Below are 13823 nucleotides of genomic sequence, written 5' to 3' on the forward strand. Positions count from 1 at the left end.
AAGATGTTTCGTTGTTCCGATAAACCTTTTTATAATAAGTCTGCCTTATATTGTGTTTAAGTAAGCCCTGATTATACTAAGACATCGCTGTGCATGAAAATAATAATACCGACATACCGATTTTTTTTATTAAAAAGAAAGTTCTTCGTTATTTTCCGCGCGCCCCGTATTGCGAAAGACCATATCACCGTACTCTTAGCTAGCACTTCATTCCTCCACTCGTACTTTGGAAGACGGGAGGGCGTTAGAGACTACCGTAACACCGTACAACTATTAGAATCACAAAACCCCAAAAAGAAAGACCCATCATCAGTTATAGTCCTATTAAGGGTTAAATATTTTTAGTATACTCAAAGAGAAAATGATGTCGAAACATAAACAAAAATTAACTCCCTCATTAATCCGAAACAAGCGCTACATTTAGCACTCAAGTTCATAAGGAAAGAATAAGATCACGTCAAATTAATTTCGTCCAAACTGCAAATGTATTTACCGAGTAGAGGCTTTTAAACGACATTGGGCTTATCTTAATGTTAACACTTTGTTTGAAACTCGTTAAGTTTAAGCAATAAACTTTGTGTAAGATATAATTTGCATCAACTTAAAGGTAGGATCTTTGTGGAGTTGAATCTGACTAAGGAGGCTGTATAGGTGCATGGATTTCTTAAGACTATGAAGGGCACCTGAGCGTTTTTAGCAATAGTTGCAGACATCTTTGCCTATTTGTTTAGAGTCCTTCAAAATATATAATTTTCAATATAAATTTTCTTTTTGTTTAATTATCTAGTGTTTGCTTTCTTTTGAGTAAAAATCTAAATATTATGCGTTGCGTGATAAACTTTTACCTACATAATAAGATCACAAACAAAACATAATACAAATACTTTTTTTTTAAACAGCGAAAATTGAAAAATGCTTGTATACATTAGGTATACATATCGATAAGTATAATGTATAATCGAGGTACATCACCGTACGTGACGAAACTTGAAAACAATAGTTAACATAAATATATAATTAACCGCTTTTCAAATAGTTTAGTCACATAAAAACTGTATCTACTGCGGCGTCAAAGTTGTTAAGATAAACTTAACTTCGAAAGCAAATAAACAAGATTTAATTAACCATTAGTTCACCAAATAACTTTTTACGATCAAATATTTTAACAAAACATCGCCTTAACTAAACGGTCTTAAAACGATCCGAAATTATACAAAAAAAGAAGGTTTATGCTCAAATAAAACTCGGCTGTCACTTACTTCGATAATCAAGTGTAAATATGCTCGTAATTCTGTTAAATGCACGCTTATTGCAGTGAGGTGATTAAATACGGGCTTATCCGCGTCTAAATGTGCACGTGCTAATAAATATATCGCTGAAGAATGCTCGTGTTGATGGACGTTTTTTGTTTTCGTAGCGTTGTACTTAGGTAAATGGTGTTGTTGTAGGTACAGGTACAAGTTGTTGATGTTAGAGTTAGAGATTCTAATCAATTTATTTGACTAAATTGACTTTTAGCTGTGCTAGTTTTTTTCACATCATTTTAATGAAAATTATGTACAGATGTTCTGTTTCCAAAGGGTTACGAAGGCTAACCTACCACTGCGCTCAGCAGTTTTTTTTTAGTCTATTAGTTCCTTTTTCGGAACCCTTGTGGAAAACGGACCTAGCGTTTTCCATTGGACCTGTTTTAAAAAATAAAACTGAACCCTGTTAAGATCTTTTTTTAGTCATATAAAAATGCTATAAGCTAGCTTCACCTACAGCTACGTCGTTCACAGTTAGTACGCATAACACTAAAGGATCAACAACTTTCATATATAAAACGATCACAAAAACATACCCTTATTATAAAACAAGATCCTCTTTACACAAAACAATAATACCAACAGACCTACGTACTAGTAACAATCATTAAATTACCTCAAACACTAAGCCGCCTTAACGTACGAACCAAAATCGTTATATTTCTAAATTAATTTGTAACCAAAAGATATTATCTTAACAAACAATGAACATAGGACTGGTCGGCATCCAACGGCGTCCATATAAAGAGCGTCCAATTTAATTGTAACTGTTCGAGTAGTTGGTAGCGCACGCGATGCGGACGCGTGTCACACCGCTTGAGTTTAGACGCGCGTCTAAATTATGAATCGCTGGTCGTTTAGACGCGCGTCCGCGCTTTGCTTTTGTGTTAACTTGTTGATAATTATCAATTTAGTTAACCTTTGATGTCAGTTTGCAGTTGTTAAAATGATAGAATGAGTTTTGGAGTTCACTGAAGTTCTTAATCTTGAGCTAACGACTACGGTGGGATCGAAATCACTCGAGTTTAGGTCCGAAACTTGTTAAGAAATTCCGATAAATAAGTATGTTTTATTCACTCACAAGTAGTTACATTAAATGAGTATGAATTTTCAAATGGTTTTTAAGATCTATCTAGCTCGCGGTTTATCAAATAAATTAAAAGACGGTATTCGTTGCCCCGTGACATTTAAATAGATGTTCTTATGTGATGGCAAAGTTTAATAAAAACAGAACATTGCTTCCTTTTTTAAACAAATATCGTCATTCAATCAAACTTTGAAAATAGTTTAAATAACTCTTGCCGCATCTACGTGCGTTTTCTATCCATCCTGTGTAATATGCTCCCCAGCCACGCTAACTAGGCTATCGAAGTAAATCGGCTGCGCCGCGCTAGGCACAGCACCCCATTAATTACTATGTCCATTATTAACGTTAAATAAATTGATTTCCCTTTAATAAGGCCCCGTACGTGGTAACCGTTAATTAGATATAATTAGGGAGGCTTTGGGGACATGTGTTATGAAATAGAGATGTTATGATTATGGTTCGTGGAAAGACATTGAGGCTTTGAATGTCTCATTAATAGTAGGAAAAAATTCGAAATCAACGTCTTATTGGAGATAAGAAACTGATTCATATTTTCGGCAACTGCTTTTTTCTTTACATGTTTTATTACTAGTGCAATTTTATTTTTTATTTTATATTTTATTAATAATGTTTTATTACAGCGCTGCTTTATTTATAGTTTTTTTATTTATCTGTGTATAATTTATAATACAAGAAGTTCATGAAATATTTTTGATTCCTCAAAAATGTTTTGAGAACTGCGACAAAGGAAAACAATTACAATGCTGAATAATTAAATACTTTTTATCATTTTCCTTTATCAGAACTGATGAACATTAATGTAGTCGAAAAATTACGTTAAAAGCAAACAAAACTTACATAGTTTTGATTTCAAATCAAAGTTATCAAAGAAAATCGATACCACAACCAATAACACTCAAATTACATACTAATAAGGTCACTGACTTAGCATATTATGGACGCATACAATGTTATATGTAAATACAAAGTAAATGGACACTAGATGTTACTGAGAACGACAATGTTTGTCCAGTCATACAATATTTGTTTTGAAAGTGAAATGTATGGGCTATAAGAAATTAAAAGTTGGAATAAAATCGCTATAAATACATCATGAAGAGTGCTTAAATATTTACAAATATTAAGTGAGCAAGAGGGACGAAAGAAAAAATTTTTGTGCGAATTGATTTGAATGTATGTGAGGCATAATTTTATATAGGACAAATTGAGGGATATTTTTTTCTAGAAATGGAACATTGACAGACAATAGTTTATATTTTGGCTCTTATTGATTATCTCACATTTTAAATGTAAGGGTAAGTAAAGGATTTATCTTTAGGGTGAGAAACTTTTAACAGGATGTTAATCCTCAATCATTATTATAAACAAAACAGAATTGCTTTATAGCTCTTAACAACTATCTGAATAGTTATGGCTTAGTCAAATATAGATCTTACTAAAAATACTGCAATTAAAATAACATAAAAGACAAAAACACATGAATAAAAATACAAAAAAAAAAAACATAAAATTAAACACTATTTAGTATAAAAATATATAATGTAATGGATTTTTTAAACCGATACTGTGGCGATATTATTTTGGTATAATATTACCACAAAAAGTACCAAAAAATAATCCACAAAACTCAAACATCTTCGTTCACGTCGCGTTTGACATCAACTAATATTTATTTTGAAAGTACTTTACGAATGTCGCGTGTTGTGTGCTTAGCCTGATTGTGATGGAAAGGCGGACAAATATTGTTTTATATAGTTTATTTAACGTGAACTAGAGATATAATGCTAAAACTACTGTTTTACGGAAGCCTTTTACTCAACCTTATATAATACTAGCTTTTCGCCTGCGGCTTCGCCCGCGTCGAGGTCGGTGAGAACTCAAAAGTCCGGGATAAAAACTATCCTATGTTCTTTCTCAAGGTCAACTCTATCTGTGTACCAAATTTCATTAAAATCAGTTCAGTGGTTTAGACGTGAAAGCGTAACAGACAGACAGACAGAGTTACTTTCGTATTTATAATATTAGTAGGGATTAATTCTTACTTTTTTGTCGTTACAGAGTGATTGCGATCGTCGAAGCAGGGCCCCTCATTAAGCTACATACAATAGCCGGTGAATGAGTGGAAGTTGGATTAAATTTGACACTAGTTGTATTTTCTAAGTATTTTGCCACAACAGTCATTGGAAATTAATAGTATTGACAGTGAGTATTCCGGCCCGTCCATGGGGTGTTTGCAAAGGTTACAGGGATGGTAACAAGCTTAAGTATTCGTTGCCATTCCTTTCGTGCCGTTTCACATTCGTGAAGTGAACCATTTAGAGTAGACTGATACTCATCGATAGTCGTCGATAATATTTTACTTTAAATCATTTTCTTTTATTTTCATGTCTGTTAAGTTATGTTAAGTCTGTTACATACGTAGTAGTAGGTCTTGCATAGTAGCAATTTCATAAATATTTTAGTTACTGTACTTTCTGTGTGATTTTTAAAGCCAAGTTTATCAGTATATGTTTGAAGTACGTTCTTGTCTGAGTGACGATGCAATCGTTTTACATACTCTCCCACGCTCGCGCGAAATATAACATATTATTTATATTTTTATTATAAACTTTTCTATTATTAAGCATCACTATAATTAACTTTATGGTGGTCTACGGTATCTTAATTATTATTTAAGCTAATAAAACTTTATTTATCGAGGTGTGACAACACCGACGTTTATATTATCTGTGATTGATTTATCATCTGTGTCGCGTTTAATTATTTGTTAGAAGCGCTGCGTCTGCGCAGGAGTGGGGGCACCCTATTGGTCAATATATACTGCAATATCTTATCATGATTTAGTGGAATTTCCTCATATTTAGTAACTAGCTGTTGCCCGCGACTTCGTCCGCGTGGTTAGAAGATATAAGTTAGGAATTTTTGAACGGAAGCCCTCGAATATGAATAATTTTCCCTGTTTTTTCCACATTTTCCATTATATCTTCGCTCCTATTAGTCATAGCCTGATGGAATATAACCTAAAACCTTCCTCGATGAATGGTCTATTCAACTATTTTTGTTCGATTTGTTACAATAAATACAAATATTGTAACAAACAGCGAAAATAATGAATTGAATCAAATTTCTGTGACTTAAATTTTAGTCCACATAATTTAAATGGTTTCCAAAAAAAAAAAACGAATTTATGCATAACAGCGCATGCAATAAAACCCAGTAACATCATCTCGAAACATCTTGGACTATTGAAGACATTTCACTAAGCTTACGGTACATTTGCAATTTAAATACAATGCTCATGACCAAATATATACCAAAAATCCCAACCTTTTAAACTTAAGAGAAAGTTCGAGCTAAATAAATATGTTTGTTGTACATTTCTGATGGCATACCATCACTTTTATAAGTACCTAAGTCTGTCACAGTTGTAGAAGGGAGACAACGCAATACACGGCGCATAGTGCCGTCTCGCTTCCGCTACAGCACTATTCTCTCCTAAAGAAGTCGTGGTAGGCCCCTTGGTTTCCGATACACCGAGAGAATTTTGGTCGAAATTTTATCGTTTTGTTGCTGCACAGTGTACCTTTCCCACAAAAATCCTGGTCAAAAAATCGTTCTCGTTAATTTCAACGTCTGATTTGGTAGTGCGAGTTTTTTGTTTACATTTATTTAAGCTTTGTCAATTTATATAGTGTTTTGGGTCAACACGGCATGGTGTCGCAATATTTTTATGAGTTCATGAATTTCGTACGTTTTTCTTCAGATAAGAATGTTGTTTATTTGTTCGATACGAAGCGTTTTTTGATCTGAATAAAATAAAGGTAAAGTATATTTGGGAGATGTTGTAAGAGTATAAAAATAAACTGACTTAAATTAATTTGTAATTCAAAAAGGCTTTAACGCAATACAAGTGTTAAAAATAGCTTGATAATTACTGAAACTGGAATAAAAAGATAGCTTTTAACTAACTATCTATTGAAGCCATTTTGCATTAAAACGTTAGAGAATCTCATAAAACTCTTATCATTATCCTTACCTTTTCCCAACTATGTTACTTCTAGTCTAACCGGATGCAGCTAAATACTAGCGTTTTAAAGGGAGCCATGGCCTATCTGACCTCTTCAACCCAGTTCAACCTTTAGAAAGCTTCAGACTACCCGCAACAGCTGTTAAAATAAAAAAAACAGCTTGCCCACAATTCAATCTGTGAATCTATCAAAACTATTTGTTAAATAATTATCTAAATTATTCCTTTATTCTTTTGAATCCTCAGTGCAAATATTAAAATAATCGATTTCACACACATAAAATATGACTGATGGTACATCAAAGAGAATTAATCATCTTCAATCTTCGAATCAACAGCGATACTTTAAAAAAAAACACAAAGTACTAAGCCTTACCACTGTACTATAAAAGCAACATCATTGTAGTTGACAAAAGAGATGACGCTATACAGCGTGTGGAGTGCTATCTCCCTTCTACATTTGTAAGTCTTTTATAAGATATTGCGGTAAGGTAACTGATCTTTATCACCCTTTATCTACACGGTAAATGTCAGTTACTTTATTAAATCTCCATAAATTTGTCGTATACAGTCGCTAGTCGTTATTGAGAATGTTTTTATTAAATTATAAAAAAAGATTTTATGAGCCAATAACGCGAGGTGTGGTTGCATCCTTGTCGGGAGGACGAGGTAGTAAAATTAGGATAATTATCGCTACTAGGAGAAAAGAGTTATAAGTATGAAGGTAGTAAATATTTAGTGGGTTTAAAAAATGTATTTTTGATATTTTGTTCTTGATATTCCATAAATTACAGCCTGCATAGCCGACAGACGCAAACTTCATAATATGATCTCCTATAAAAAGCTAAAATACACACTTTGAAAATAAAACTTAATAATAAACTACTATGACAAATATGGTCTAAGTAGTTTTATTTCGAAAACATTATAAACACATTCAAGTCCAAAAATATAGCTGCAAGCACAAAAAGCACTCTCAAACTCCATAACCTTAAACAATCGAACGCTATTCTAAAATCAATATAAATCTGCTATTAATTTCAAGACATAATCATTAATCAAGTAAACAAAAAGGTTTTAACACTCTATAACAATCACACCGCCTTTCAACCCATATAGGAATACAATTTAAAACGCCATTAGCAATAAGTTTATCAACAAAAAGAAATGCTTCGCCGCTATCAACAAATCTACGGTTTGAATTCATCCGCTTATTGACACTATATTTTTACGATACGACCTGCACAGTGCACAAGGAGCCAAAAAACTGGTCAAGTGCGGGTAGGATTAGTGATGCTGCGGGTTCCGCACAAATATAGAGAAAGTAAACACATTTTTGACTTTAATTTTGTATTTTCATAGTTTACCTGTTGTCATAACGGCAGCAAAAATTAAATATCTTAAAATTAAATATTAATATAATATACAAAATCAACTAAAATATCAACTATCTAACACCTTTCCTTAGATAAACCTGGTGACAGACGGCAGAACTGATATCGTAGCCTTAGTAGGTTCGGTTTTCGCCCAATTGAGTGCGGAGCCCTAAAAATATCAATTAATATGAAGAGAACTTTCGCTCACACGACCATTCAGCTTCTTGCCTTTTACATCGATTTTTGTAAAAAATCTCATCCCGTTGACATGGTAACGATAACATAACATGTTCTGATTAAAATTAATCGATTTAATATATTTTATGTTTTAAAATTTTACGGTAATAGGGTGTTCAAGATGATCAAAATATAACATAATATAACTTGCGATAGTCGAGTTCCTAGGGTCTGTTGGCAGTGCAGCAGAGAGCAGATAAAATTAAACGTATTTTAATCAAAAGAAAATTTAATTTAATTTAAAGGACAGTTCGCAAGATTCAGTGTGAACGAACGAAATTGTGTTGTTGAAATGACGTACTCAGCCTATCTACCTACTCAAGCCGCCGAAGTCACTTCCTCTTCATTAAACTATTTTATTTAAAACCCAAAAAACATTTCCCTGTTTTTACCACAGCGACATCGCAAACATTGTAATTTTAAATTAATACTCATTTAAGAATTTTTCTCCTCATCAAAATGCGCATATATCGATGAACACCGGTTGAGTTTTTAAGGCGTGTTTCAATTATGTCCCATCCTTGATAGTGCGTTAATTTTAGGTAAATTTTGTTCAAGGTGTCATCAGGATTTTTCAGTGTCCAAAGGTGTTGGTTCGCTCGTTTAAAGGCAAGAAAGTTAATTGATTATTAATTGACAAGATCGATCATTTTGGCCAGAAAAAAAATATGGTTGTGCCACTGTGTGTCGATTGCGTGTTTATGGCGATTACTGCCGTTTTGCACTCTTTTGTAATGAATTGTATCTTGTCGATGATTTGCACAGTATCAATGTATGTAGCTATTACTATATTACCTATCCGCAAGTCAAATAAAGTTTATTAATGTGCCTTTTTATTCTGCACTTGTTCGGAACTATTATACATCTTTATAAGACGACTGTCATGAATATTCATCATCCAAGATTCAATAAACTTAAACTGCTCATCATTTACTGCTAAAACGTTTGAAATCATCAGAATAATTTAAAATTCAATAAAGGTCTTGAAGTAACTTTAATCACTTTTAGCCGTTTATGTCCAGTAATAGAAACATTTAACAAATCCTTAGACAAATTGTTCGTAACAAATTACGATTCCAAAATTTAATTTCAAATTCCAACTTCATTCAATTCCCAGCTAATTCGGATCATTACTGTTTATAAAGCTACAAACAAAATAAATTCGACCGATACGGATCTGACTATAAACATTGCTTATCTCTAAATCATGATATTAAAACAATTTTTGTACTAATCACGTGATTTCCCATCTCAATAACACAGCCCCCCGCCGAAGTCAGGTAATAAACGTAAATCTTAGACTATGTAGCGTATGGTTGACTTGGTCGCGGTGCATCACCCATATAAAGAGACTGGCCCGATCTTAATTAGGCACCGTTTTAGTGTAATGAGCCTAGTTGTTGGCCCATGAGACTAGCGGATTTTATTTGCATGTTTGTTTTGTCGTTCTTTGCTTATTTATATTTTTGTATCCTGATTTACATTGAACGACAGCGTGTTTATTGTAGAGTTTGTTCCGTCTCGTTTCTCTAGATAGAGCACTTAGGAAGCTGTGATTAGTGGAGGATTCGGAGTTTCGTCCAATGTCTTTGACGTCTGAAAAGTCGTACTTTTTATCATAATTAGACAATATTATTTGTTAGCTAGATTTTATGAGTCTTCCAGTACCTACGAATGATGATGTGAAGTGATGGACCAAATACGGAGTAAGAAGGAATATCTCACCCGTGATGCTTAAATTTCGAAAAGATATTAATGAGAATCTAAAGTATACCTCTTAAAGGCAATATAGCGACTTATCTAGAAAATCATGTAAACAACAAAAGTTAAACAAAAGTAAAATAAATTAAACCTACTTAATTAAAACAGGCGATAAAATAAAATCTTGTGTTTTACACATTCGTACTTGCATACATTATGGATATGAATATTTGTGACATTTTACGTGTTGGTCTCGACATTGTATAGACCAAGCGATCTTTGAGAACAACTAGTATTCTTATTGTGGATGGAGATTTTTAAATAGGATTATACTGTGTCTGTGTTTATTTTAATGTTTTTTCTTTAAGTATAGCTGCTGGTAACGACGCATTACAAAAGTAGCGTTAAAATAAATCAAAACACGAAAACAGCAAGAGGCAAATGAAACATTGGTATTCACGTATACTAAGGTTTTAGGGATTAAAAATATGCATTTTAATCTGATTTAATGAATATTTATTCTAAAACATTTGATTTTATCAATTTTTTTTCTAAGTTATTGCATTTTTTATTGACTGTCACGCATGCACAAAAAACCAAGATATTCATTATTAAAAAATATTGTTATAAATTGTCTTTAGTAGCATAAAATATAAAGACTACACCTACTAACTATCACCAACACATTTCAAGGAAATTCAACTTATTCAAGTCCAATTTTTGCTGACTTATATTATTATTCCTCAATGCATTTTCTAGAAACCCGATACCGTATTGAGAGCAAAAAGAAGCGAACGGTTATGCTGTGGCAATTTCAGATAGAATCTATGTAAATGCTACAGTCACGACACTTTGACGATATTAAAGAGAATTCTTGTTATTTTAAACCTTTATATTTGCGCAATATTGTTCATCATCAGTATTGGATCGATCAGTAGGTGTCTTTTATTGCTGTACTCGATTGTCTCTCTTTTTAATTTTATTTAGTAAAGTTTTTTACTGTTTAACTTTATTTATTAAATTTGTGTCCATAGATAGTTGGGTGGTTGAGGTCACTACGCCAAACTCATCGCGGTTTCGATCCCCGCCTAGGACATGCGTTGGTGCGACTCACGAATGCTTGTTTTGGGTCTGGATAGCTTTATGAATCTGAATTGAAGGTTTGTAGAACCTCCCGCGACACAAGGATAAAAAATTGCAAAAAGTGGGAGTCGTTTAACGAAAAACTTGGAATTTAATAACCACTACCAGAAATTCTTCCGCCAGATTGGTGATTTTGCAACTTCAGCAGTCCGAAATATGTACGTTCCACCATATCCAAGGCAAAGAAATCCATAAAAACACACTTAGTAAAAAAATGCAAAGGAATTCACTTCAGGAGGTAATCAGCTTAGACTTCAAGCCAAAATCTGCTCATGTTAAAATAGAATGATGCATTGTCCGGTTAAGATGAAGACCTAAACCCGCTTGTTTAATGGCCCCACCTAAACGGTTTATTTACGCCGCAAGTGAGTTTCTCGTGCGAAAGTTCATGCCTTGTGTCCTAAGCTTTAATTATCCGTCTAAATTAGTTTCTGTCTCCTTAAGAACCTATTTAAGTACCGACATAGATAATTGGATTACTTTTAACTGAACTTTGTTACTTACAAATTCTTTATCTGTGAATGAAAGTAGTGTTGTGCAATGGGAATGGTATGTGAATGTTAAGGGCAGGGTTCTTGAGAGATTTCTCTTGAAGACGATTTTTATGGGCGGCCAGTATATCTTGAACCGTCTTGTTCTACATGTAAAAAAATATCGAAGATATAGCGATGGATTATATAAATCCATGTAAACAAAGAGGCAGCATTTTGATTAGAAGCGTTACAAAAAAGAAAAGACAGTTTGAATTTCGTTTAATTCTAATTAAATTCAATTAGTGTGAACTCATTAACAAAAACATTAGTTGAATTTAAGAGTGCATAAATGCAAATAAATTCACCAGATCGGGACCCACTATTCACACCAAAAAATAGAATCTAATTAATAATTAAAAATACAAAATAATGATATGTAGGAATGTTTCATGTTCATTCATAAGGCGGTCTCAAACAAATAACATTACCAGCCCTATTACTCGGTTCAAAGCGACATTTAACACCGCTACTATTTTTAATTCAAAATGGATCCATTCTGGGCAGTGTTGTCATGAAGCGGACGACATAAAGTTCGACTCGTGACTCGAATGCATCAGTCCGTTGCGGTTTCGAGGGGTTTTTACAAAGGACTTGTTTAATTTGTCTCCTATTTGCCGCCAGTCGGCGCTTTGTGATAGTACACGCTGTGGCGGTATAGTCTAGCAGCTATAGAGATGGTTTGCTGACTTCTTTAGAAGTACTGACGTATTTATATGTAAGTCACGATTTCATGATACTTAGGTTTCATGCCATAGTTTCTTATGAGATAACAAAGGAAGCTTTTCAAGTGAAGGTGCTTAATCAGTAAGACGCTGGATATTCGGTCAATATTTACGCAAACTAAGTAATAATTATAATTTATGAAACAGTTAACCATGATTTACTCTTATATCACATATTTATTTATAAATGAAGATTTTGAGGAACTTCAATTTTGAATGTTCTTAAACTTCGTTGAATTAAAGTAACTTAGGACTAGTCTAACAATATTTATTTTTCACGCAAGTAAATCCTCCCAATGGATGCGCAAATATTATAGATGTATTTATACTAGTTTTTGCGTCTGTTTTCATTCGATCAGTGTGCGCAGGCGCGGCTTCGTTTGCTAGATCATTAATTAGGGATATGTCCCGATGTCTGTCTGTCTGCCGATAAACCGACGGATTGTTTCAAACTTGACTAAAAACGTCCATTCAATGGTTTTTAGCCTTTTTTCTTATTTGGATAAGTAACTGTGGGAATAATTTGGTTTGATTCTAGATTAGCAACGTTTTTTCCTTTGATAATCCTGTAGTGCCGACACTGCATGTTTAATTTAACCATCTCATTAAACTATAGCCAGATTCAAACTTTATTTTTTCAAATACAAAATTTTATATTTATATTTATAATGCACTAATTTTCAACACCATCAAATACTAAGAAATTAAGTTCCAGCCTCCAGCCCACATTAAGTCAATATTCCCTCCTTTCCTATTGTAATCTTAATTAAAAATTCCGAACACGAAATTACGAACATTACCATTAGTCAACATCAAAAAACACGGATACACCCTACTAACAACTTAGCCAAACTGTGATCTAATCAATATTAATACGTCAGCTACTTAAGAAGTTCTATGGTAGGTCTAAAAAATTAAGCAAACATCCAGTAGGAATTTAATTTATGTTTACACGATGTTCGTGGCGTGCTTACGACAGTTTTTGTTGTGGGAGACCACACACGATGGGTGTCGATTAGTGGTGCGGGGTTAGGGCGCGGCCACATGGTACTGAGGTGCAACTAGTTGAGGGATTGTGCGATATTTTGACGGAGTGATATTGTTTTGCAGACTAAATTAAATTAATGATACTATTTTTATGCATTAAAAGCTTTTAATCTATGAATGATACACTGTTTTTGTTTTTTGAATATTCAATACTATAACACTGAGCGACTTCTTTGACTGCTTTGTAAAAATAATTAATAAGTATTTTGTAATAAAATTTTAGTAACGACAGTTTTGACCGTTAATTCTATTTATGCTGTCTTTTTACAATATTACAGAGTTTAGATTTTTGAGTAATAAACACATCTAAACAATCTATTTCCAAAATTAAGCAGCTCAGTTACAGCACCTGTCTAAAAAACAATCCACAATCCATTTTTGCAAATAATTTATACCACAGACCACAACGTATGTATCCCGTCCCTAACATTTACATTATAATGATGTCGGCCTCATATCGGGAGCTAGGGAGCCTGCCCTTCTCATTCCCGGCGACGCAGCCATACGATAGTGATTGATGGACAGACAACCCACCAGTTCCTGTAATACTAAATACTTGAAATTATTGTGTTTGTGTAGAGGAATACATTTTACTAGACGTATTTTAGGTTTGCGTTTCAGG

The sequence above is a fragment of the Trichoplusia ni genome, chromosome 1 (assembly GCF_003590095.1).
Source record: "Trichoplusia ni isolate ovarian cell line Hi5 chromosome 1, tn1, whole genome shotgun sequence".
NCBI classification, from domain to species: Eukaryota; Metazoa; Arthropoda; class Insecta; order Lepidoptera; family Noctuidae; genus Trichoplusia; species Trichoplusia ni.